Raw genomic sequence first — 27,805 nt, 5'->3', positions numbered from 1 at the left:
TGAGCATATCAGAAACTGAGAGTCCATCGACTGTTGCTGAAGAACTATCTACCCCTGAAGAAGTACAGTATATCAACAACAGAAATCAGGGTGGATATGGCGGATATAGAGGTAACCCTCCCCCTAACACTTATCATCCTGGATTAAGAAATCATGAAAACTTTTCTTATGCAAACAATAAAAATGTGTTGAATCCTCCACCGGGGTTCAATACATCAAAGGGGGAGGGAAAGCCTTCATTTGAAGATTTGGTAGGAACATTTGTTACTGAGTCTGGCAAAAGGATGGTGAGAACCGAGTCTCGTCTGGACAACATGGAGACTCATATGGGAAATATGGGGGCCACAATGAAATCTCTGGAGACACAAATCGGACAGTTGGCCAACGCCTTGAGAGATCAGAACAGAGGTCAATTTCCTAGTAACACGGAAGTTAACCCAAAAGAACAGTGCAAGGCAGTCACTTTGAGGAGTGGGAAGGAATTAGAGGTACAGAATCCCAAAGAGAGAGTGGACAGTGGGAAGACAGTTGAAGAAGGTGAAATGGAGAAATCCACGGCTGAAATCAAAGTTGAACCACCTCCAGTGTATAAGCCGACTCTACCCTATCCTCAGAGATTCAAGAAGAAGAGTTTAGATGATCAGTTTGCAAAATTCTTAGAGATTTTCAAGAAGATACACATCAACATACCATTTGCTGATGCTTTGGAGCAAATGCCGAATTATGCAAAGTTTATTAAAGATGTGATGTCTAAAAAGAGAAAGCTGCAAGAGTTTGAGACTGTGAAGCTTACTGAGGAGTGCAGTGCCATCTTACAAAAGAAATTACCACAAAAATTGAAAGATCCAAGGAGTTTTACTATTCCTTGTTTTATTGGTGGTTCTCATTGTAGTAAAGCTTTATGTGATTTAGGAGTAAGTATTAATTTGATGCCATTTTCTATTTTCAGGAAATTGGAGCTTGGAGAAGTTAAACCAACTACTATCACCCTACAGCTTGCAGACAGAAGTCTCACGTATCCGCAGGGGATCGTCGAGGATGTACTGGTAAAAGTGGATAAGTTTATTTTTCCTGCTGACTTTGTGATTTTAGATATGGAAGAAGATCATGATGCTCCATTGATCTTTGGGAGACCATTCTTGGCGACTGGAAGGGCATTGATTGATGTTCATAAGGGTGAACTCACCTTGAGAGTTGGTGGAGAAGAAGTTATTTTTAACATCTATCACGCCATGAAGGGATCGAATGAGGTAAGCACTTGTAAAAGCATTAATGTTATAGACTCATGTATGTTTCTTGATTGTGCAGGAATGAGAGATCCTCTGGAGAGCTGTCTGATAGGTGCAGCAGGAACTGTTGATGAAGATAATTGGGAAGTGAATGAGCAATTGGTGGCTCTTGAAGCACTGCAGAAAGAAAAGAGAAAAGATGTACCGCACGAGGAATTGAATGCGAATGAGAGACTAGAGGTAAAACCACCTTCCCCTGATCTGAAAGAGTTGCCAAGCCACCTGTGCTATGCATTTTTAGGTGAGAAATCGACATATCCGGTAATCATTTCTTCCTCTCTTACTTGTGATGAAAAAGATAAATTATTGAGAGTATTGAGGAAATTTAAAACTGCTTTAGGATGGTCGATTTCTGATATTAGGGGAATTAGCCCCACTATATGCATGCATAAAATTTTGATGGATGAGTCGTATACTCCTTATGTGGACCACCAGAGGAGGTTGAACCCAGCAATGAAGGAGGTTGTGAAAAACGAGGTACTGAAATTACTAAATGCTAGTGTGATTTATGCCATTTCTGATAGTAGTTGGGTATCTCCTGTACAAGTTGTACCGAAAAAGGGTGGAATAACTGTGGTTAAAAACGAAAATGATGAACTGATTTCTACTCGCACTGTAACTGGCTGGCGGGTATGTATTGATTACAGAAAGTTAAACAATGCCACACGTAAAGATCATTTTCCACTACCTTTTATTGATCAAATGCTTGATAGACTTGCTGGCTATTGTCATTATTGTTTTTTAGATGGTTATTCAGGTTATAACCAAATTGCTATAGCGCCAGAAGATCAGGAGAAGACTACTTTCACGTGTCCCTATGGCACGTTTGCTTATAGACGAATGCCATTTGGGCTGTGCAATGCACCTGCCACTTTCCAGAGGTGCATGATGGCTATTTTTGCAGATCTGGTGGAGGAAATAATGGAAGTCTTCATGGACGACTTTTCGGTATTCGGTTCGTCTTTTGATCATTGTTTACATAACCTATCCCTCGTTTTGCAGAGATGCCAGGATAAGAACTTAGTTCTTAATTGGGAGAAGTGTCACTTTATGGTCCAAGAGGGTATTGTTCTAGGACATAAAGTGTCGTCCAAGGGATTAGAGGTGGACCGAGCTAAAGTCGTTGCAATCGAAAAACTCCCCCCACCAAAGAACATTAAAGGAATACGGAGTTTTCTCGGACATGCGGGGTTCTATCGTAGATTTATTAGAGACTTTTACAAAATTACTAAACCCCTGTGTAACTTGCTTGAAAAAGAATCGAATTTTATATTTGACGATGATTGTTTGCAGGCATTCGAGAAGATTAAAATGGCATTGGTTACTGCACCAATTATGATAGTGCCGGACTGGGAGCATCCCTTTGAGCTGATGTGCGATGCAAGTGACTATACCGTGGGTGCTGTCTTAGGCCAACGACGGGAAAAGATGTTTAGATCAATCTACTATGCAAGTCGAACCATTGATGCTGCACAACAGAATTACACAACTACTGAAAAGGAGATGCTTGCTGTAGTATTCGCATTTGACAAGTTCAGACCCTACTTGGTTGGTACAAAGGTAATTGTTTTCACTGACCATGCAGCTATTCGATACCTTTTTGCCAAGAAGGATGCCAAACCACGCTTGATAAGGTGGATCTTGTTGCTCCAAGAGTTTGATTTTGAAGTGAAGGATAGGAAAGGGTGTGAAAATCAAGTGGCTGACCACTTGTCAAGACTTGAGCTAGAAGTAAAGGAAGAAGAGGGAGCTATACAAGAGACATTTCCAGATGAGCAGCTTTTTGAGGTAAACTCTGTACTCCCTTGGTTTGCTGATATTGCTAATTTTTTGTCTTGCGGCACTCTTCCCCTAGATTTGAGCTATCATCAGAAGAAGAAGTTTGTCCATGATATAAAGTTCTTCTATTGGGACGATCCATTCGTGTATAAGAGGTGTGCTGACCAAGTGATTAGGAGGTGCGTGGAAGGTCTTGAAGCACAACAAATTTTGGAGAAGTGTCATTCTTCACCATATGGTGGACACTTTGGAGCGTCACGCTAAGGTATTGCAATCCGGTTTTTATTGGCCTAGTTTGTTTAAAGATAGCTATACCTTATTAAAATCATGTGATAGATGCCAGAGGTTAGGAAACATCTCTAGGCTTCACGAATTACCACTGACAAACGTTTTGGAGGTGGAACTTTTTGATGTTTGGGGCATAGATTTCATGGGACCCTTTCCCCCTTCTTTTGGTAATTCTTATATTCTCTTAGCTGTTGATTATGTGTCGAAATGGGTGGAAGCAATCGCCACCAGTACTAACGACTCTCATGTTGTAGCAAAATTTGTGCATAAGAACATCTTCACCAGATTTGGAACACCGAGAGCCATCATAAGTGATGAAGGTACGCATTTTTGCAATAGAATTTTCAACTCACTTTTGACTAAATACAGTGTGAAGCACAAAGTGGCACTAGCATATCACCCTCAATCGAATGGCCAAGCTGAAGTATCCAACCGGGAAATTAAGCAAATTCTAGAAAAGACTGTCAACACCAACCGGAGGGATTGGGCGTTGAAGTTGGATGATGCGCTATGGGCTTATAGAACTGCATTCAAGACGCCTATTGGGATGTCTCCCTATCGGCTAGTATTTGGAAAAGCATGCCACCTACCATTGGAGTTGGAGCATAGGGCATTTTGGGCCGTGAAGAAGTTGAATTTTGATCTGAAAGCGTCTGGTGAGGTTAGAAAACTGCAATTGAGCGAGATGGACGAATTCCGAAATGACGCCTATGAGAATGCCAAGATCCACAAAGAACAGACTAAGAAGTGGCATGACAAAATCATTGTCCGAAGGGAGCTCAAACCAGGACAACAAGTATTACTATTCAACTCTCGTCTGAAATTGTTTCCTGGTAAACTGAAATCACGTTGGTCAGGGCCGTTCGTAGTAGAAACAGTATATCCTCATGGGGCTATCGAGCTCAGATGCAGTGATGGACGAACTTTCAAAGTCAATGGACAGCGGGTTTAATCATACTATGGAACTAAAGTGAGGAATATTGACAATCTTAGCCTGGGTGAACCCAGTTGAACAGGACTGGCAGTCGGGCTGATGACGTTAAACCAAGCGCTGTGTGGGAGGCAACCCACATTTATTTATTTTTGCATTCGTTCTGCTTCATTATTTTAATTAAATTTCTTAGTTAATATTTTAATTTTCGATATTTAAGTATTAATTTGACTCTTTTTATTTTTTGCAGGTTATATTAAAAAAAAAAAAAAGAAAGACAGAGGCAAGCGCGCCCATGCGCGACATCTCGCGCGGCAGCGCGCTCAGGACCACTCGGATTTACAGAAGCTCGCGCGCCCCAGCGCCATGTTACGCGCGATCGCGCGCACAGCAAACTTCGACGAAGACAGTAGGTCACGCGCGATAGCGCGACTTCTTGCGTGACCGCGCGTACTCCTCTATCACCGAATTACAGAAGCAAGCGCGCCATTGCGTCATAACTCGCGCGATCGCGCGCCTCAATGATTGTTCCGAGACAGTGGCTGCCGCGCGGTAGCGCGACTTCTCGCGCGACCGCGCGCATCGCACAGAATTTTTTTTTTAAAAACCCTACCTATCCCGATTTTTCCCTTAAAATTCTCCTCCACTCAGCAAGAACAGCCGCCTCCCTCCATCATTCTTTTCTCCAAAATCCTCTCCTCCACAAATCCAACACCCAACCTTGCAAAAATTTCTCCCAAAGTCCTACAATACACCACCTCCTTATCTCACAAACACATAACCCATCTCTCCCACAACCAACAACAGCCGCCGCCGCCCCCTCTCAGGCACGCCGCCGTCGTCGTCGCCCTCACCGCCGCCGCCTCCTGCCGCCAAGCGTCGTCTTCTAGTTATTCTCTTCAATCAAGGTTACCATCTCCTTTACTTGGGTATAGTTTGGGGATAAATTTCAGAATTCTAGCTGTGTTGGTGGAATTGTGCTCTCGATTTGTTGATTATTATTGTTGACAAGAATTGAAAATCATGCCGCCTAGAAAAAGATCAAAGGATGGGGCTTCCTCGTCTCGTTCCTACGATGCTCACAAATTCTGGAACGAGGAAGCATCCCGAATTTACGAGAGCACCATGTCTAGGTCGATTATTCCGGAAAGAGGGCTAGATATGACATACCCCGATTGTGCATTCATTGTAGGGGTCGGGCGAAGAGGATGGATGGATATAGCACAATCCCCGCCAGACGCCGTTATACCCGTAGTCCGTGAATTTTATGCAAATTTGAGAATTAAACATGAGGAATACGGAGTCTTGGTGCGAGGGCAACTCGTCTATTTTGATTCGGCCACCATTAATGCAATTTACAATCTGCCGGAGTTTGATAATGACGGGTACACAGAGTTGATCACTGGGGATATGGATTACGATCAGATCATAAGGACCTTATGCATAGAGGGTGCAGAGTGGTGATTGAATCAGGGCTCCCCGGTTACGCTGAAGAGATCTGATCTACGTCGTGACCCACGCCGCTGGGCATCTTTTATTCTCTCCCGGATCATGCCCTCCTCCCATCAGACTGAAATTACAAAAGACAAAGTGGCATTGATTTACGCCATCATGACTGGGAGAACCGTCGATCTTGGGAAGCTTATTCACAGCTATATTATGCGTGCTGGCACGGGACTCATGACTGTCAGCCTTCCTTGTGCACATACTATCACCGCCTTATGTCTTCATGCCGGTGTGAAATGGGGCGCCGATGACGAGGTCTTGCAAGCCAAGGGCCCAATCACAGTATTTGAGGTCGAGCGTTCGTGCTTTGGAGACGAAATAGAACGACAACAGGCCAGGGCAGCTTATAATAGGAGGGCCAGAGCACGCCAGCCACCCCCACAACCTTCGATCCCTCGATCAAGTTTGGGAGATCGCATGTTCCGACTGGAACAGGATATGCGGGTCGAACGCCAAGAGCAAGCTGCACACCGACATACTACTGGTGCCTTCATGTCTTTCATGATGGACTTCACATCAGTGCTCGCCCGGCGCTTCCCACCTACTGGACCCACAGATGTTTCCTATCCACCACATCCAGTCTGGCCACCACAGTATCCACCACCAGTTCTATCACCGCCACAGCCGATGGACGATGATGATGAAGGATCTGGGGATAATGATTCGAGCCCCGATTCTGACACTCGGGTGCGAGTTATGTGTTGTCATGTTCTTTATTTCCATACATTGAGGACAATGCATGATTTAAGTTTGGGGGGGTCAAAATTGCTTGGTAGAATTTTTCTTCTGAATGTTTTTTAATTTTTGCTCAGTAGTTAAGTTGTTTTGCTTTCTTCTAGTTTTAATTCATTTTTTTTGCGTTCTATATTTGTTAGGAACAGTCATGGATAAGTAAAACGTGTGGCCGATGATGAAAATTGAATTGTGGTCATGAGGTTTATATGTGTTCATGAGAACCAAGGAGTCACAAATATTTTTGCACTGTCGTGTTTATTGATACTATTGTTGCTTAGAGACAAGTTGTATGCCTGTGATGCTAAACAGACGACAGATATCTAATTTTTGGTAATTCGTGCATGGCATTGAGTGACATTTTCACAAACATAGAAATGATCTAGGCAGTCTTTCACAATATCCTTGGGCCTGTGTTCCTTGTTTACTATCAATTGTAGCCCGTTGAGCTTTAAGTTAATTGAGATGCTTACTTTTTCTTCTTGCACCTATTTCATCTATCATTCTATTGAAAATTGCATGTGACAGGTTTATATGAGTTGACTAATGGATTGATGGAAGTCTAGAACTTGTTTGAACACTTTTCGAGGCGAAATACGGATAATATGTGACATAGGAATGATTTAGGCGATATTTGGAGCCGTTTTGAGCCTTCGAGCCGACCAAATGAACATGATATATCCCTAGTGTCCCATTTTGAGCCAACTAAAAATCAAGTGGTGTGTGTCAATGACACACAATTAGCCCCCACTTGTATTTATTCTACATCCCACAACAACTACCTAATGAAGCCTATACACTGATTTTCCTACCTATTTTTGAGAGAAATAAATTCATTGGTGTTGTAATGATTCAAAAGCTCCTTGAAAAAAAAAAAAAATTGGAGAAGAAGTTCAATCAAAGAAAAGAATAAATCAAAAGTGGGGAATAAGAAAAATGGGAAATGAAGGATATGAATGAAAAGAAGACAGTAATTGGGTGGTGAATGAAAAGAGAATGAAAAGGAGTGAAATTGACAAAGATTCGATCATTTCTCTCAAATTTTGAATCCCATACCTTTTATTGTAGCCGTGAGCCGTGGCCTAACGTTACAAGCCTACAAGACCTATTAACCTTGTCACATTTATCCAATATACTAGTGGAGAAAAGTTGTTCAAGTCAAGCCTATGGATACCTGAAAAACATAGTCATCAAGGATAGACTTTAATCACTTGCTTGCAAGCATCTCATTTTGTAATTTCATCTTTGGCATACTTGTGATTTACCCTCTTTCAAGCCAAATAATCACCGATAAAGTCCTTTGTGATCTATGAATGTGAATTTGGATTTTAATGAAGTGTGAGTTGAACTAAGCTGTTGATTTCTCGATTCTGTAAGGCGAATGGGAATTATTACTCTATCTGAGCATTCGATGGGGTAAACGAACATTGATATATCACACACACACGTGACTCTTGGGAAATCGTGAGTCACATTAAATGGGTAAAATCTGAGGCCAATATCACTTCTTGCGAATCCATGACTTTTAAGAGTTTCTTTTCTTGTTAATTGCCTTCCTGTTTTTATCTTATTTTGCTCGGGACTAACAAAAGTTCAAGTTTGGGGGGTTTGATAAGTGCAAGTTTTGCACTTAATTTATATTAGAATCCATTTTTGAATTATGCTTGTTTCGAACGGAATTATGTGTTTTTGGTTTGTTTTCTTGATTCACTTGGCTTCGTGTCCTATGAATGTGAATTTGGATTTTAATGAAGTGTGAGTTGAACTAAGCTGTTGATTTCTCGATTCTGTAAGGCGAATGGGCATTATTACTCTATCTGAGCATTCGATGGGGTAAACGAACATTGATATATCACACACACACGTGACTCTTGGGAAATCGTGAGTCACATTAAATGGGTAAAATCTGAGGCCAATATCACTTCTTGCGAATCCATGACTTTTAAGAGTTTCTTTTCTTGTTAATTGCCTTCCTGTTTTTATCTTATTTTGCTCGGGACTAGCAAAAGTTCAAGTTTGGGGGGTTTGATAAGTGCAAGTTTTGCACTTAATTTATATTAGAATCCATTTTTGAATTATGCTTGTTTCGAACGGAATTATGCGTTTTTGGTTTGTTTTTGTTGTCACTTCAAGAATGGTGAAAACAGCGGACACGAAGCCAAGTGAATCAAGAAAACAAATTCATTGCAATAACCTTCGGACAGTAGCTCGCGCGCCCCAGCGCGACATTACGCGCGACCGCGCGCTCATCCATGCAAGTGTGCACCCTGAGAGGCACGCGCCCTCGCGCGTAATCTCGCGCCATCGCGCATGCTGGAAGGGAAAGAATCGACAGAGGGTCGCGCGCCATCGCGCGAACTATCGCACCACCGCGCGCTCAGCTACGCAACATTGACCCGAGACCATCACGCCCCAGCGCGACACCTCGCGCCTCCGCGCGCGCACGCACCTTCTCACCCGGCAGAACACAGCGCGCCCCAGCGCCAAGTCTCGCGCCCCTGCGCGCGCCGCACTATAAATGGAGCGAGTTAGGTCATAACACGAATTATTCAGCCGTCGGGGAGTTACAACACACGAAATTATACCATCTTGGGGAGAAAAAAGGAAGCGAGAACGGAGCGCCTGCACGAGACGATTGCAAATACGAAGATGACGCATCTGGACACAGAGACGATACTTCGGATTTGTTATTCTTTCTCTTGTTTCTTTATTTTCGTGTGTAACGATGTTTAGTTCTACGAACATGTCTTGTTTTCTCATGAAATTCGTGATGAACTAAATTCTCATTCTAGAGAATGACGTAACTCTGTTGATACGATGATTTGACACCGTTATTTATTTGATTGAATTCCGCTTTCGTTTAATTGTGTTCTCTGCGCTTACTGCACTGCAATTTACTGGCCATAAATTTTTTGTTGTTTGATTAATCTTATAACTCGGGAGAGGGACTAGGATTATAGATCATTAGAGACACATCGTTAAATGTTTATACCGTTCGGAAGGCATATAACTTTAGCGAGGCTTAGTAAGAACATAGTTTGCATTTATCTATGAAACGTAGATTCTAATTAGGAATAATTGAATCGAAAGTTGATAGATACACTTTATTCGTCACTTGGGAAAGAGAGAATAAAACAATCTAAGTGTTCTTGGCCATTAATTGATTGGAATTCAGGAAGATAAATTAAACTCTGAATAATTATCGTGGAAACTTTGTGAAATCATTTCTCTAGATATTTTCTCTCAGTATTATCTCTCAATTCGGTGACTTAAATAATTCATTGTTTTCAATTAATTCATTCAAACAAACCAACCGTTTATTCAAGTTCTCTAAATAAAGTCTTGGCTATTCTAATTACAAGAATTGATATACATTTTTATACACACTCCTCGTGGGATCGATATCTGTACTCTAACCAGTACTAAACCTTGACACCGTATACTTGCGGTAGTGAAAACTCACAACAAGTTTTTGGCGCCGTTGCCGGGGAGTGTCAAATTTGAATTTATATCAGTATTGTTACCAATTAGTCTAGATTTTAATTTAGATCTTTTATTTTAATTCATTTTTAATTTATTGATTTTCTCTGTTTGACAGTGCATGCTAAGATCGCACACCCCTGAATTGCTTGTTTTTGATCCGGAGATCGAGCGAACTGCAAGAAGATTAAGAAAAACGAGAAGGGAAGAAATCAAAGCGATGGTCGATAACAGAGAAAACGACCGACAGATGCCACCTGAGGCAATACCAATCAGAGATCACTTCCGACCAATGATCAACACGCACTATTCTGGCATTGCAAGAGGGACAATCAACGCCAATAATTTCGAATTGAAGCCCGCTCTAATCAATATGGTTCAGCAAAACCAGTTTGCCGGAACAGCCACATCTGATCCTCATGTTCACCTGAGGACCTTTTTGGAGATCACGGATACGGTAAAGATTAACAATGTTCCTGATGATGTTTTCAAAACTATCTGAAAATATTTATATATCGCTCATTGCGAAGAGTAGAGAGGATTGGATCTGCAAATAACATTGTAGCCACTTCTCTCTACTCTGAGCTTTGGGGTTTTAATCAGCCTGTAGGGTTCTGAGCTTTACCTGTCAACACGTTCAGCTAAAATGTTTGGCGAATAAGATTTCCGTTACAAGCCTACCAGTTTAGCTGACAAACAAACAAAACTTAGCCATGCTGGGATGTTGGATGATTAAAGTGGAGCTTAATCATCAGCAATATACCGCCGCTTCATTGATATATCATATCAATGCGGTTCAGCATCAGTTGAGCCCAGTTTGAGTCAGCTCGACCAGTTAGCCAGCAAAGAGATCGACTTCAAGACAAATTAGCTGCTCTTCTGGCAAAGAAACTCATGATCGGTGCAACATTTCAAGCGGTGAAGGCGAACAATTGTTGGAATATCCAGTTCTGTCATGCACAAACTGACTGATAATTGATGTTATTTAAAATATGCTATTGTAGTAACAATTTTCCTTACAACTAATGATGTACTTAAATGTAAAATACAAGGAAGTTTATTTAATTAAATAAACATCATTTTTATTCAGTTGAGTTTCGATGTGACTGAATTGATATCTCCAGATATTTTTCCTACACTGCTTAAATGATTAAAATCTGCCAATTTATTTTGAGCATATTTAAATTTTGTTTTCAAAAGAGGTTTTTAATTCAGTTATTGAGGGAGAGTTTTCTTTTATCCTCAAACTGAAAAAAACAATTGTTTTTAAAACACGTTTTTAATTCAGTTCTTGAGTGAGAGATTTTAACGTTATTCAAATGTAATCCCTTGAACGAATTTTTTTTTAAGTCGCTTTAACTGCTCAAGTTTTGTGATCATCAAAAAATGAGAGACTGTTGGAACATTTCATGTTCGCAATTTTGATTTTGATGTTAACAAAACTTGTTATTTTGTTTCTAATGATTTATCAAAGTGCGCAGGAAACTGGAACTGATTAGGATTCAAATTGATCAGTTAATCAAGCCAAAACTGAAGCTATTGAGGAGCAAACTGAAAGCACCAACTGACTGATCAAACTGAACATGTCCAACTGATTTATCAATAATAGTTCAACTGATTGATCAATTGATAAGTGGATCAGCAGAAGACCTTCAGAAGCCCGGCCAGCTGATGAAGAGTTCAACTGATGAAAAGCCCAACTGACCAGATCAACTGAATCAGTGAAATTAGTTCAGCTGACGAGCCAATTTATTTAACCGCACCAGTTCTACTGACCAGTTCAGAGCATCAGTTAGGAATCAATCAGTTTGCAGAACACGGCAAGCTTACTCAATGGAATCCAGCTACGCCCAACGATATAAAATCAATTGTACTATCAATAGTACAATAATGAACGTTGCAGTAAAGCGTAAAGACAAAATGTTCCAGAAGAGCTGTCGGAAAACGATCACATGTGATGAGCCTTGGTGTACAGTCATCTTGCTACTATAAATACAGACCAAGACCATCAGCAACATAGAGATACAAGAGTGTGGAAAAAGAAAGGGCAAGCTTATTTTCTTATCAGCTTACAAAAAACAATCAGACCAGAGGGAATACTCAAGTCATATCATGAAACGTCTTCTATTCGTTTTCTTAAATCGTACTAGATTTTTTTTTAAAACCTTCCTAGCATTGGCCGAACCACCAAAAATTACATAAAATATTTTCGACATCATTTTAAAATAAAAAAACCAACTATATATTTGAGAAATACAGCACATATTATAATCTCTCAAAAACCTCTCACAACATAAATAAAATGTCATAAAATATTTTAACATAACTTAAAATTATAAATCCATAACTAGTGCGAAAAACTAGCGTCGGTCCTTGGGTTATGTACACCTTCAGTCCAGTCAGATCAACCATCAAAACCTCATTAACATAATCATCATAATCACATGCATCAATCACACCTAGTAAGTCTAAAGACTCAACACATCATATTCATATTCTAGATACCAAATAATACTTATAAAAATCACATACAACAGTGAAAAATACTTGTACTTAAAATACCGTTTTCATGAAGATGCATAAACTTCAAACATGAACATTTTCGTAATTATTTCATGACGTTTAAACTTTAAAAACATTTTCATGATCCTTTTTCATAAACATTTTCATATCATCCTCAGAATATTAATATTCATATTTTCATCAACATATACGTATTCATTTTTTCTTTCGTTGAATTCAGATCGTTAATTGTGACTTTCGTGTTCATCTACATCTACGTCTACGTGTTGGGCGATGGATCCATCTACATGTAACCACAGTACTGGGCGGCGAGGACACCAGCAACACTCTCACCGGTCAACTGGGCCTTGGCATTATGTATTAACATATCATCGTATACATATACATATTCATATCCGTATCCAAGAAAACACGATCGTCGGGCTCCCACTGGGACTATAACTGTCACGATATCTCCAACATATCATCGTATTAGTCACAATTACTTCACTTCCTTCAACGGTTCATATCATCATCACTTTATAAAATTTAAACATGTATGTAACGTTTTTCGTTTAAATCAAGCATGCAACATATCTTTTAAATGTTCATAATTAAACCATAAAATCTATAAACGTTTTAAAAATAACATTTTAACATATATATATCCATGAACATTTAAAATAACATTTGAACATATAAAAATTCATAAACATTCCAAATAATCATATTAGCATATAAAACAGCATTCAGGACACTGCCATGACGTTTACTAATTTTTAGGTGTAAAATGACCGTTTTACCCCTAGACATAAAATTTCACGTTTTTGACATTATCTTAATTTCATTGACTCGAACATGTCCCAAATTATTATCTAAGCCTACATGAATTTTCTCATATTTTTATTTAGCTTAAATCGAGGACTTTTAATTTAATCTGTAAATAACTCGTATTACTGCGTTTTAATCTCGAATTAAACCAAAAATTAATATAAAATTCCCAAATTAAACACTTAGACTTTAAATAATTATTTAGGCTTAAATATAATTTTTTCTAATTTTATAAAGCTTAAAATAGGCGTTTCAATTAACTCGTTAATTAGCGTTTCGTGCTGCGATTAAATCCAAAACTCATTATTTTTATCCCAAATTTTAAACATAATATTTTTAGTATTTATTCTACCCTTCCAAATCATGAGCCACACCCGTGGACCCATGGATTCAATTTTTGTTCTTTAATTTTTGAAATTGACACCCTAACGAACCACCCGAGCCATCTCCCAATTTACTCGAGTCAACCCCGAGCCACCTCGAGCCAAACGCGGGCCAACCCATCTAGGAACCCTACTTACCAGCCCTGACCCTTGGAACTAGCCCCTAACTCGCTCAAACACCCCTGGAACCAGACCCAACATTCTGTGCGTGACTCTTCCTAGCTGTTGCTGCAACCTCACGCTCAAAGACTCCTAGTGACACTAGGACGCCTCCAGGGAGCCACCCCCGAGCCCACCTAACCCTAACCTTCCCTGGACCGCGCCCAGACTCGACCCAGACCAGCCCACTCCCTAGGACCCAGCAGCGAAGCCCCTGAACCAGAAGCACAAACCTGCGCGTCCCTTGTTGTCATCCTCACGGTTTGCACTCTTGGTTCGAGCCAACAGCGACCCAGCTGCCCCTAGCCCGAGCTCTGCCCATGACCCTTGGACCCTGATGAACCACCTAGCTCGCCCCCAGACCGAGCCGTGAGCCCCTCTTCTCTCCCGAACAGATTCTGCGCGTGAATATGAGAGGAGTCCCACTTCGGGTGGGCTCCTTCCCCAAGCCTAGAACTTGAACCCTAGTCACCCTAGGACACAACCCAGCCCTAGATCGAGACCACCCCTGACCCTGGACGAGCCCTGGTCGAGTCCAACCAACCCATGCAAAAAAACAATCCATAGCATCTTGTACAAGCCAACCCCACTCACGTACGGTTCTTACTTCTGATATTCACGTTAGCAGCTTGTTGGGGTGTTTTGTGACTCTCTAAAACATGTAAAAACATCCCTTAACCCTATCCTAATCATGGCAGCCCCTTTTTAACATATTAAACATGTTTTTGAATCAATTAACAAGCTTTCAAATTCATGATGAAGCACAAAAACGAAAATTTAAAAGTGCATCTTGTTTTTCCATACTTTTCATGCATAAAAACATATTATGATGTGATGATGAGTAAAAAGAGAATATGGCGTGCCTTTGCGTATTTAACGCATGAAAAACCGTTGACGATTGAAAAACGACGACACGAAGACGATGGCTCGATTTTCACTTGCAAAACCTTCGAAACTTTTCCTCAACTTATGATGGTGTGTGTGCCGTGTACCTTGCTTGTGGGGAAGAGTTTTGGAGTGTTTAAGATTTGTTGGGGAAGTGGGCGTGCATAAGGTAGGGTATGGGGTGAGTTTTCTATATTAAATATTTAATTAAGCTACTAATAAGGCTTAGTCCCACTAAGTATGTAAATTAAGCTCATTAGTGCTTGATTAAAATTTTAAAAATAATTTTGCTTAAATAAGTTTGTGAATTTATTAGCGGGGTTGCTAAAACATTCGCATTTTTTTATGAAAAATCAACACTGATAAAATTTACGTCCTGGTATATAAAATCACCTAAAAACTCCTTATTTTCAAAAATAATAAAAGCATCATCCATATTTTAAATAATTAAAAACAATTATTTAATAAAAACATTTTCTATTTTTCAGCCCTCGGTCTCCGTTCCTCGATCGCAATTCGAATAACCTTTTAAAAATACATTTTAATGCAACCATGTAGAAAAATATATTTTAAACATTCAAATATGCACATCATAATTAATTAATGGAATTAAAACATTTAATTAAAATATAAAGAAATTTAATAATTGCATGCATGTGGTTTGCGTGGACCTTTAAATTTTCGAGGCGTTATATATCAGCTTAGTTTAGAATCTTATATCCCTCAATGTGTGAGAACACCTTCCTAGTGTATTCTTTTTTAGTTCTCACACACGCGCACACACCACCACTCAAATACAGTCTTGCACGAAGACAATAAACTTGTGTATGTAGTCTTTGACACAAAAACGTTAAAGATGTGTTGGCTGAAAAGTGCTACCTTCAGTCTAGGCTAGGAGTTCAGTTAAGCAGTAGAGTAAGTTCTAAGCTCTAAAGGATTTGTACAAGGGTTTTTATAGATCTAAGTCTTCTAGTGGAACATATCCGATGTGGTAGAAGGAGTGGCGTAGGAGTAGTTGAAGTCTACGAACATCCATAAACATATCTTGTGTACTTAACTGATTAACTTCAAATTAATTTGAACAGTTCGAAGTGTTATCAGTTCAGTTCGCACCATAACTGAACTGATATATCCCAAAATTGATCCCCTGCTTTTCAGTTATTTAGTTTATATAAGTTAAAAGGCTTTCAAATATAACAGCTTTCTTCACGAAGGATTACTTCGAGTATCTTCCGCTTGGTGTTTAACCAAACTCGATTTAATTCATCGATATTAACATTCTTAGAACACGAGCTATTGAAGCTCATGGAGAATAGTGCGTTTGAAGCACCTCGAAGGTGCCCAGCACACGATCCTTCAGATACACCATAGAAGATCTATTTTCCCGTTTCCTTTGAAATATAAAGGTGGTATCTTCAGTTGGTCAACCACATCATAAAGTTCTTCATCTACATCCTTCACAAATCTTTTTGAGACTCCAAAATCCCATAAATCAAGTAGGGAAAAGGCGTTTTGGTGGATTTGAATCCTTCGTCCGCAAAATACATAATTGTGTTGAATTTCATCTAAACAAAATTGAAAGTGTTACTATCAGTACCAATCATGTAGAGAACTATGGCATGTGGTTTAGTAACCACTGTAGTGTTGGAGGAGGGAGTTCAGTTTCTGATTGCAGTCTTGTGCAAAACAAAATAGAATGAAATTAAATTTACAGCAGACATCCTTTTGGGATGATCGGAAAACACATTGATTAGTCCTTCAGTGAGAACATATGCAATGACATTGAATTCATATGCAAATTCATCTTCATCTTCTCCAGCAGAGGTGTTATAAAAGACATTTATCACTAAAAGATTAAAATTGAAAATCCTGTCAAAGACAAAAACCTTGTCAAACTTCACCGATCTTTCATCTTCAACACTGGATATTATATTGCAGCGAAATTCCGGAACATGTATTCTGGAATAGGGAGTTTCCTCGATCTTAGAAAAAAAACAGTCAGATTCTTGTTTCCATAGGCCTCCACATCAGTATTAATGTGCTCTTCGTAGCAAAAGCAGGTCTTGGTCTTGCTGCGACCAACTCAAAATCATCATCATTCGAGTCGTCTCCAAAAGAGAAATCGAGTTCCAATAGGTTTGCAGAAGAGGAAGACCCTTTAAATTTCTTGGACGGTACAAAGTCAGGGTCATAACGTGCTTGTTTCTTTGATCTTCTTAAAGGTGGATGAGGGGGAAAAACTCTACGCAACGCCTCGTAATCTAGTGGGTTTTGAATATCAATTGCATTGTTGGTTCTCCAAGGGAAATGGTTTCAAACGGAATAGGATCCTTTTCGACAGCAACCAATTGGAGGTTCTTAGTAATGGGGGATTCTGCGGGTGGTGTTGTCTTAGGTGTTGCAACACCTACATTAACAGCCATGTCACTTCAAATATCCGACGGATCGTGTCCAATTCCAGCCATCTTTAATATCGTCACAAGAAGTATTGTGAAGAATTTGAATACATAGAGAAATTGCAATGAACACAGTAAAACGTCGCGCAGAAAATCAAGGGAAATAAGAGCATAAAGTAATCGAATGAGAGGATAACTTGATTAGAAGAAACCCAGTTGAGTAATTAAGGCAATAATTTAAATGTGATTCCTTCCAACGGTAACAAACATTTCCTGCCGAAAATCCTGCTCATTACCGATCAAGATTACTCTATCACCCAACGGTAAAAAATTCTGAACCGATGCAATCTTTATTTTAAAAAAAACATCCAGGTATAATGCCACGTCGATTTAACCTATTTACCAACAAAATCCAAGAAAATTAGTATCACACATTAATATTTTAGCAAATCATATTAGTGTAGAAAGACAAAACTACATATGTCAATATCACAAATATATCAACAAAAAAATTAATTAAAGAATAAAATATTCATTTCATATAATTCTTTGCATTTTTATAAGATAAAATTATAGCTAGAATTTCATAAGAAATAGATAAAATCGTTCTATAAGTTTGGTTTACATGTCTTTTGTATTATGATTAGCCAAAAATTAATCAAGGAATAAAATATTACTTTCACTTGTAACATATCGAGGGACAATATACACGCAGCACACATTTTTTATTATAACTAGCGAAAGTGAAACATATCGAGGGACAATATACACGCAGCACACACTTTTTATTATAACTAGCGATTGAGCAAACACACGTTGAGTGTGTAACATACATATATGTGTATATATATGTGCACATTTTTTATTTTAAAAGTTTCGATTTAGTTATGATATCTAAAAGTTTCGATTTAGTTATGATATCCAGATAAAATTAAATATGACATGAGATTTATCGAGATGATTTTTTTTAAATTATAAAATATTAAAATTTAAGCATGTTTTTGGGTTAAGCGTACATGAGTAATATTAGTAATAGGATAATTGATCGCCTGAGAAGCTCTCGTGGTCAAACTGCTAACATTGTTTGTTTCGCTTAATCTGATTGGCTAGATTGGCCGTAAAAGATTGATGTCAGATCTTAACAGATAATACTATCTCTGCTGCGGACATGGCCGACGATAAAGACATGGTAAGTCTGATCTCTAAAAGATATGTGACAAAACCAACAAATAGACAAGCATATTTTTTGTAAAAACTAACAACTATACAATTTGGCCTACTAGTAAATGTCTGATCCTAACAATTAGTATCAGAGCGATGTCATGAGTTCAAATCTCCTAATAAGCATATTTCTAAACTTCTTAGAGGGAATGTTGGGTTAAGCATGTATGAGTGAGACCAATATTGAGATGAATGGCCTCATAGAAAATTTTCATGCGTCAAGCTGCTGAAGTTGTGCCGCTTGATCTTGTTGGCTATATGGTATGTAAAAGAGTGATTCCAGATTTTAACGAGTAATATTGTCTCTGATAGAGTCATGGCTGATGTAGGAAAATTGTAAGACTAATATCTAAAGAATATGAGACATCACCAAAAGATAGATACTCACATCCCCGAACCCATGGGCATAATAGTTGGACCCATTATAAAATATATTGAGATCGTTTTGATTTTTTTTTACTTTTTGATTAGACGAATTTTAATGGGCATGACATGAGCTTCTCATCACATGTGTCACATATGAGAGAATCGATGTTAAATAAATCATGTTCGCTGGATTTAGTAGTTTCAGAATAAAAAAGACCGAAATCAAAAACAATTCGAGTTACTGTATGAAAACCAAAATTTGACAAGTTATATGATTAAAACCCAAAAAATATCAACTTACGAACTACAATTGCAATTTTCCCTATCAACTAATATGCACACAACGCGTGCGCTGGGCTGTTAGTATATATTACACAAAAATGTCATTAAAACTAATACATAGAACTTATATTACTTAAAGGCAATATTTGAAACAAAATAAAATAAAACAACTAAAAGGAAATGAAAAAGGGTATTCTTGTGCTAATCTCAATTATGCCTGGGTGGGTGATGCTCGGGTCCTTTGTAATCAGCAGTGAAAGCATCCAACCTACCTCGATAATTTTCTCTAGGCTTCTCCATTTTCGTACTCACGATTTTTGTTTCATGTTTAAGAGTCTGAAAAATATATCAGAGTTCAAAAGAATTATATAATCAGTTATATATACATACATACATATATATATATATATATATATATATATATATATATATATATATATATATATATGAAGATCATAATAATGCATAATTTTAATGATGAAAGCTTTAAAAAAATTATTGTAGATCGACAACTCTAATGTTAAGCCACCTCTAAGAGTTTTGGTGAAATGATTTTTAATCGAGTCGAATCCCATTGTGCGCGGGATCTCTACTAGACACACATACGAGAACAATATACTTCACAAGCGATGCATTTATCAAATTAATCAGATTTTTTAAGGGATATGGGAAGAAATTAATTACAAATATGTCACTAGAAGTTCAGATTTAGAATCGAGTAATTCAATTTTAATAACAATTAATATGCCTAGATTTAAAGTTATAGTTTGCGTTGAGACATGATCAATCACATCCTTGGCACAACACTTGATCGAGTCCCAACTACTAACCATTATTTGGTGAAGCTATTTTGCATAATTCTTACATTGTCTTAATCCTTCACATTTTCATGGGGATTTGGATATAATGGAAACCAACTCAAAAATCATCATAAAAAAACTACCCAAAATTTAAAGACATGATTTATTTTGAGTTTTTAAAGGGAAAATTTATTATAAATTATTAAAATGTTTTTATAACAAAAATATATGTAATTTATATAGAATAAAACACATATCAAGTGAATGCATCATGTGTGCTCCGACTGCTAGTAGTTGATAATCAACCAGTACACTTTCTAAACAATTTATCTCAAAAAGGACTAGGGTTTTACCTTTTTGCTCGAAACAACATTAATATTACGTCGTCCATACGAAATAGATTCGCCTACAAATATTAATTTCCGAGATAATTAAAGCACTCGAAATATGAAGAACATAAGAGAATATATATGTGCATATAGTGTTTGTGATTGTATGTGTATATAAAAATAGATACCTTGAGCTAAAAATGCGTCTGAGAGCTGTCCACTGATCAGTAAAAACAAAATGAGTGAAATTATTGTGATGAATGGCATGTTTTCCTCTGATCTTCCGAGATTGCCTGTTTTTTGAAGCATCCAAAGAGAAATGTCACGTAGAATAAAATGTGGGATTTATAGAATAAGGTAAGATTTAAGCACAAAAGTCAAAGATGTGGTCCGATATTTATTTAAAAATTTCTACATTCCCAAGTCAAAATTAAAGTAGGGTTTACCAATGCTGCTATTTATACACATGTCTTCAGTTTTCACGTTTCACTAAAATAAATGGGGAGAGTAGAGGGGACCAAAATTCAAATCTTGATTGTGTAAATTTTTATAAACATTCGTGTCAGTCCATGTGTTGGCCAGGTTAATTATTTTCTTTTTAAGATCTCAAGATGCATTGTTTCGAATTCAACAGAACTGAAGATGGAATCAATAGGTCATATTATAAGAGGAACATGGGAGAGTTGTAATTTTGGTCTTTTGTGTAACGTCCCAGATTTGACGACTGCTCTCACTATACCAAGACGAGTCTTTTCAGCGTGTTTATGTCCTCACTCACAAGCACCATAGGAAACTTCCCAGGAGGTCACCCATCTCAAAATTGCCCCAAGTCAAGCACGCTTAACTTTGGAGTTCTTATGTGATAAGCTACCGAAAAAAAGATGCACCTTCGTGATATGAGTAGTACCAATTAAATCTTTTAAGCCCTCTTCAACTGTACAGTCTATTACATTGAACAGTCTCGGAATCCCTCTCCTTCCGGTGTAAGAACGGTTTATTCACGTTCCCTCCACCTAGAAGCTTGCCAGGAGCCACTCATTGTCCGTGCCACCTCATGGCACCGGCGATCAACCCCCGCCCTCTTCGGTCCCGGGCCTCACATTTTGCGATCTTGGTATTTTTTTTTTTTGTCGAATTCCAGTCATTTTCTGTTATTTTGTCTTTTTTTTTGGTAATTTCGGTTTTTTTCTTAATGTAGCATTGACGTGATGCTGATATAACATTAAAGTAGCAATCCAATTAAAAAAATTGACTAAAATTCAAAAAACAAATTACCCACGTTGTAAATATATTGGACAATAACTCAATTTTAACAATATAGAAGATCATAAGTGTAGAGACGACGACAATTTTCCTACAATAAATAAATTTCATGCATCAAAGTTATAACCTAAAATACTTCTTTGCTAGTCATCATTTATACCAAGAAGAAACACAAGATAACCAAATTTACTTAGTAATTGGTAACAAGTGCTACTCCTTATCTAAATTTGATAAGTTCATAAATTTGATTTTGGACCAGAACCGATTGAATCATGATACCCGATTCTAATCTGAGTAGAGATTTTGGAACCGAAACCAATTTCAGTCCGGATCGGGAATCGTTCCTAGCTAACTCAACAGATTGTACATGATAACTAGGGGATTGGAATGTGTATTTGTATGCGCAAGATCTACAAGTGTGCTTCGTGCCTGTCTGCCGCCAGTGCATTCTTCGAGGCCAAAACGTTAGGCTCAGCATCCCGAGCCATAACTTCTCTCCTTGTTCTTATTGTATGTATGAATAATTAGTTGATTTCAAGAAGGTGGAATACATTAAATATTTTAATAATCTTAAATATATTGAATGAAGAGAATTTTCGTACAATCTCTATATTTGTTTTTTGGTTTTGTGGGGAACGACGAAAAGTTTTTCGAAGAACATATTACTATGGTTTCCAATGGTGAAATTTGTACAAATTTATTTTTTCAAAGACTTCCGAGTAAATTTTCCATCTTTTAGAATTTCTTTCCTTTTTTCTAATGGTAGGTATATCATAACCATCACTTGTGCTATTATATTAGCGGGATTAAAGTTATAAATCATTAGCTTATATGTCTCGTTTCAGCTAGAAAGTTGTCTATGAACACGAGAAACGGCTCTCGAACTCAAAAAAATTAAATATTTCTTCATATTTTACTAATATAAATTAAAATTAATGTTTTTCCAGTGAGCACACGTCATGATTTAAACTCATGAACATGTTCAGGAACAAATGTTATGATTACAACACGAGCTTGTGATTCAACTCGAAGCGGAGCTCGAGCTCTAGCTAGATTCCTGCAACGTCGACTCCTTTAGAGTCCTAGCCTCAGATATACAAACTAACTTAAATATAACAGCATTGTTATGAGAAGAAAATTTGTAGTGAGTATTGGTTACTTGGTCTAGTGCGCCATCTTGCTGCCATCACTCTCTGATATATTTCTTTCGGGTCAATTTTGTTCCTAATGACAGGCTAAGAATGTGCTTTCCTTACAGAGGAACTCGGGATGTTGAGACTTGAATTTAGTTCAATTACAATGTGAAGAATGAGAAATTTTAAAAAGAAACTAAATATAATTGTTTTTTTATACAAAAAATTCAAGAACACTAGACGATATTATCAATCTATTTTATTTACTATGAGAATGCGTATCCAAGAATTCAAACATTCGAACTTACATGATATGTCTGGTTGGTTTTTTGCTATTCATTCTTGTGGGCTACAGAAGACACGAAGCTAAATCAGAGTTATTACATCACAGATATTTGACGATTTCTCGACGCTGACGATTTCACATGTTAGTCCATATGTATATACATTGTTCTACTTTACAACCTTTTCCATTCTGGTTCTTTTAAGCGGTTAGCCAAGAGTGATCATTGGCGAGGGGATTCGGTTTTCGTGAAGATGGCGCAGGCATCACTGTAGATAGCAATCGTACATGAGAAGACAGCTAAACCAACCATGAAAACACAAAGATTTTGTCTTTCTTTGAAGCAATGCTGTGAGAGTCCCTGAAGCAAATATAGGAAAATAAGATGTCCACCATTTTACATCAGAACCAGATGCTATACATGTTAATCATTAGGGACATAAATGAGTCGAATTCACGAGCCAGCTTTCGAAATTTTGAAAAAGTTTACATAGTGAAGTTCGAGCATTATATAGCTCAAGCTCTAGTTACATTGAATTCAGACCAGCTTGACCCACTTTATGCCTCCATGTTCGTGTCCGGTTTTTTTTTTTTTCTGCAAGAAAAAGGTGTACCTTAAAGTGATGATAGCTGGAAATATGAAACTGAGGCAGACAGCTGCAGTTGCTCCGGTAAATTGGAAGGCATCCCAAATACTGGGAATGAAATTAGCACCTAAGAAAATAACAGAAATGAGCCCTGCTGTTACCAATCCAAACCGAATGTTATCTCTGGCCAAAGGTGCAGAAGATGGAAAGAGCAGGCCATCCAAGTTCAGGCGAAGTGGATAGAATATGATAGGGAAAACGAGCATCAGGTGAAGTGTGTAGCTAGCACGAACCACATCATTTAACTGAGCACTATAAGGGATACCAAGATCGATATCGAAATTTGATAGAACATCATCAAGAGTAGAATCACCAAACAGAAGGAAACCAAAGCAGCTTGTCATGATGTAAATGACTGAGCAAAGTGCTAATGAAACTTGGACCACATATTTCATCTTGGAAGGATTTTGAAGCTCGTTTTCGATGCTGTGTACTGCAAGAAAAGGCCATTTAGATTAATGTCCTGGCTTGAATCTATGCCAGAAACTATATTTGTGATATCAGTGCTACCCAAATCATTCAAATAATATAGAACTCTAATATTACATTCTGATCATTGTAACAGAGGGACACCAACACATGAAAGAGGGGCCATTAGCCAAGAACAATCTTTCAGCCTAAGCAGTAAAAATAAGACATATCTCTTCTACAAAATGTGTGAAACGACATTATTATTCATAGATTAGTACCGTTGAAATGGCAAACGTAAGATGTTACTAGGACAGGGACAACAGTGAAGAGTTTCCAAACTGAATTAATATCAGTTACATTAGGGAGAAATCTTGGCATTGCAATGGAGCCCTGTGAAAATTTAACAGCAACAATTCCCATAGTAATAAGAAGAAACACAAATGCCAGCAGAACCGCAACTGCAGATGTGTGCCTTAAGAGAATCTGCAAGACCAAATGGCAGCCATCGGTGAAAAAGTCCGAAAGTAATTAAATGAAAGAGAGTTAGAATTTGCAGTCAAGACACCAAAATTCCACAAATACAATCCTACAAAACGAATCCAATCTATCACTTATCAGAATCTTTCTTTATCAATGAATACAAGACATAATCCATAAATCTAGTATATTCGACAACCAGAAAATCAGACTCGAGATCGCAATTATGTTAGTTAACCGAATATATTAATCCAACAATGGTTTGTATGCCAGGAAGAAGAATGAATAGGCCTTGAAAAACTATACCAACCAGTTTCTTATGTCATGATTTCATTGATCTAAATGCAATCGTAATATTTCAAAACACTGATTTTTTTTATTAATTTAGAGTATACCGATGCGCTTGAAGCATGCCAATGGAGTAAATACAACAAGAGTTATCACCACAAGAACAAAGAAGCGCCCATTCCACCAATGCTCCCCAAACCAGCCTTCTAGAACACCAGCATGATGAACCCCACTTGAAGATGTTCCGGATAGCACATCACCTTCACAAAATCAATCAAAAATTTCAAGAAATAATTCCCATAAATATAATTTATACAACCATTTCCATATTCATGTTTTTCGATAAAGCATACTTAAATTCAACAACAATAACAGAAACAAACACATACCGATGATGATCATGTATACGATCAATATCCCAATATTGTTAATCACCACACAAAGCTGCAAAGTTCTCCTACCCCAAATCCCAAATGCGTCCCCCATCACACTCCCGTAAGAATCCGCCGCACTAGCCTTACTAAACCGCAATAACATGCCCACAGAAAATTCTGTGAGGAACGCAACAAACACTATGATTACAACACCAAGACCTAAGCCTAGAACTTTCATGGCAGCAGGCAGCGCCATGATTCCGGCGCCTATTATAGTCGTCGACAAGTTAAAAACCGATCCAGTAAATGAAGCCCCATCGAATTCTTGATCATTTAAGACACTTCTTTCACTTTTCTTGGGCAAAAGAGGGATTATTTCATCATCCACAGTGACTGAAACTGCCTCTTTCTTGAACTTTACACCCCCATCCATTGCCTTGTTCGTCATGGGTCGGATTCTAAAACTGAAACTCAACTGCTGAAAGTGAATGTTTGTTGTACCAAATCTGGCATTCAAAGTGCAGCCGAAAATGGATATAATGGACGTACGTACAAATAGGCAAAAGGATCACGTTTTAGTGGCGTACGTCAGCGTTCTTATCAGCGGCTTGATGTGACTGAAACCAAGAACAGTTGAAATTCAGAGTGGGCGGACACGGCTTTTGTCATTCTCCTTCTTTTCTCCAATGATCGCCGATTAAACTATTATGCTGAGTTGCGTATGTGGCGAATAGTTTGCGTTTTTTCTTCTGTGTCAGATGAAAAGATAGGACTGCAGTTTGAACCATGACGCGTGTGGCTTCTTTCATACACGCAACAAATTGTAAAATATCAAATTTAATCGTTTCAAATAAAAAATGTAACTAATATATTATATTGAAATAATTTGTTTATGTATTTAGTTTTAGATAGATCTGACCACAAAAAAATTAAAAATAAAATAAATGTGAGATAGTCTCGATATTTTTTATTCGTTTTATGAGTTAATTTTATTCATATTTATAATAAAAAGTAATATTTTCGACATAAAAGATAATATTTTTCATAAGTTACCACATCTCACGAAATTGACCAATGAAACTGTCTCATATAAGTTTTTGTGTAAAAAAAAATCAATTGAAATCCAATTAAAGTTTGTGACAGATGGTTTTAGGTATTTATGCGTAACAAACTATTTAATCTGATTGAGACAACATTATGCATTTTGAGGAATATATTTGTGTTTAGAAAAGTACAACTATATCATAAAAGTAATGTTTATTTCCATGGTGCTTTCTTGCTTTGGAGAGTTAGTTCCTCAAACAGAGTCGTATGTTCCACGGGATACAATTGCTTTGGTTGCTTTCGTTTTTGTAAATATAAGAAGTAAAATATGAGTAGGTCTCATATGAAACTGTCTCACGGATCTTAATCTGTGAGACGGGTCAACCCTACCTATATTCACAATAAAAAGTAATACTCTTAGCATAAAAAATAATACATTTTCATGGATGACTCAAATAAGAGATCCGTCTCACAAATATGACCCATCAGACCGTCTCACACAAGTTTTTGCTGTAAAATAAACGTTTTTCGTTTGTTATATTTTTATTTCATGTCAATATATAAAGTTGGTTGTCAAATCTTTCCATATATATAATCACCCTTTTTACTATTTTATTGTCACTCTCCACAAACACTTCACTGGTGGCGTGCATGTGTAAGTTGTTTTGATAGTGTGTGCATATTGAATTTTTGTATAAATAATATGACAAAAACTTATGAGAGACGGTCTCAGGGTCGTATTTTGTTAGACGGATCTCTTATTTGGGTCATCTATTAAAAAGTATTACTTTTTATGTTGACAATGTTACTGTCATTTGAACATTAACTAGTATTTAACCCGTGCGATGCACGGGATGATATTATTAAAAATTAGTGAAAAATGAATAAACATTTAAATTGAAAAAAATTATATAATTACAAAAACTATTTTTTCTCTAATTTTAAAAAACTTTCTTAAATACACGCATATCGATTAATTTTTTGGCTATTAATCACCATCATAGATCAAAATTTTAGATTGTGTTAGCTTATGGCAATAACATGATGTTTATCGTGTTTAGTGTATTGATGTCGACTACCAACGTTAATACATATTTAATTCTTTAATTTTTTAGAAGCTATATATTATTATTTTTTAACATGTGATAAATTTTTTTTAAAAAATCAAGTTCAATAAAATTAATGAGAAATAATTTTTTAAAAATTCAATAATTTCATCTAATTCCACATTCACAGACAATTTTGTGACATGACATGTGTTTGACACATTTGAATGATAACAATAATTGTTTCATCAATTTCTTTATCCAAATGAGTTGTGATTTTATCTATAAAATCTCTTCATAATATACACAACAGTCTATTATTCTTAAAGAAAAATGAAATATGCGATTATAAATAAATTATGTGTAAACCAAAAAAGTTATTTTATTAACATTTACTATGTGTTAGGATCGAGAAAGAGTTAAGAGGGGGGGTGAATGAACTCTTTCACATTTTCTTTTGTAAAATATATTTTCAACCGTTTTTAGGCGGTTCGAAATACTTCTCTCTCAAACGGTCGAAAGAGGTGAACCACAGAAATGTGCGGAAGATGGTTCACTTCCTTTTGACAGATATTTCTCAAATATTTAGTGATCTAAACAACAAGAATATCAATAACAGATTGCATAAGATAAATGACACAGTATTTTATGGATGTTCGGAGATTAAATACTCCTACGTC

The 27,805-nt window shown here is 37.3% G+C and overlaps 1 pseudogene; it reads right to left on the bottom strand.

The window, feature by feature from the left end:
- Nucleotides 1–22,742: 22,742 nt before the first annotated feature.
- LOC140808353 (amino acid transporter AVT6A-like) lies at nucleotides 22,743–25,805 on the bottom strand (annotated as a pseudogene).
- Between the last annotated feature and the right edge of the window lie 2,000 nt (nucleotides 25,806–27,805).

The sequence above is a fragment of the Primulina eburnea genome, chromosome 12, assembly GCF_022965805.1.
Source record: "Primulina eburnea isolate SZY01 chromosome 12, ASM2296580v1, whole genome shotgun sequence".
Lineage (NCBI taxonomy): Eukaryota > Viridiplantae > Streptophyta > Magnoliopsida > Lamiales > Gesneriaceae > Primulina > Primulina eburnea.
Note: the sequence above shows the minus strand (reverse complement) of the source record. Positions and strands in the feature narration are given on the sequence as shown.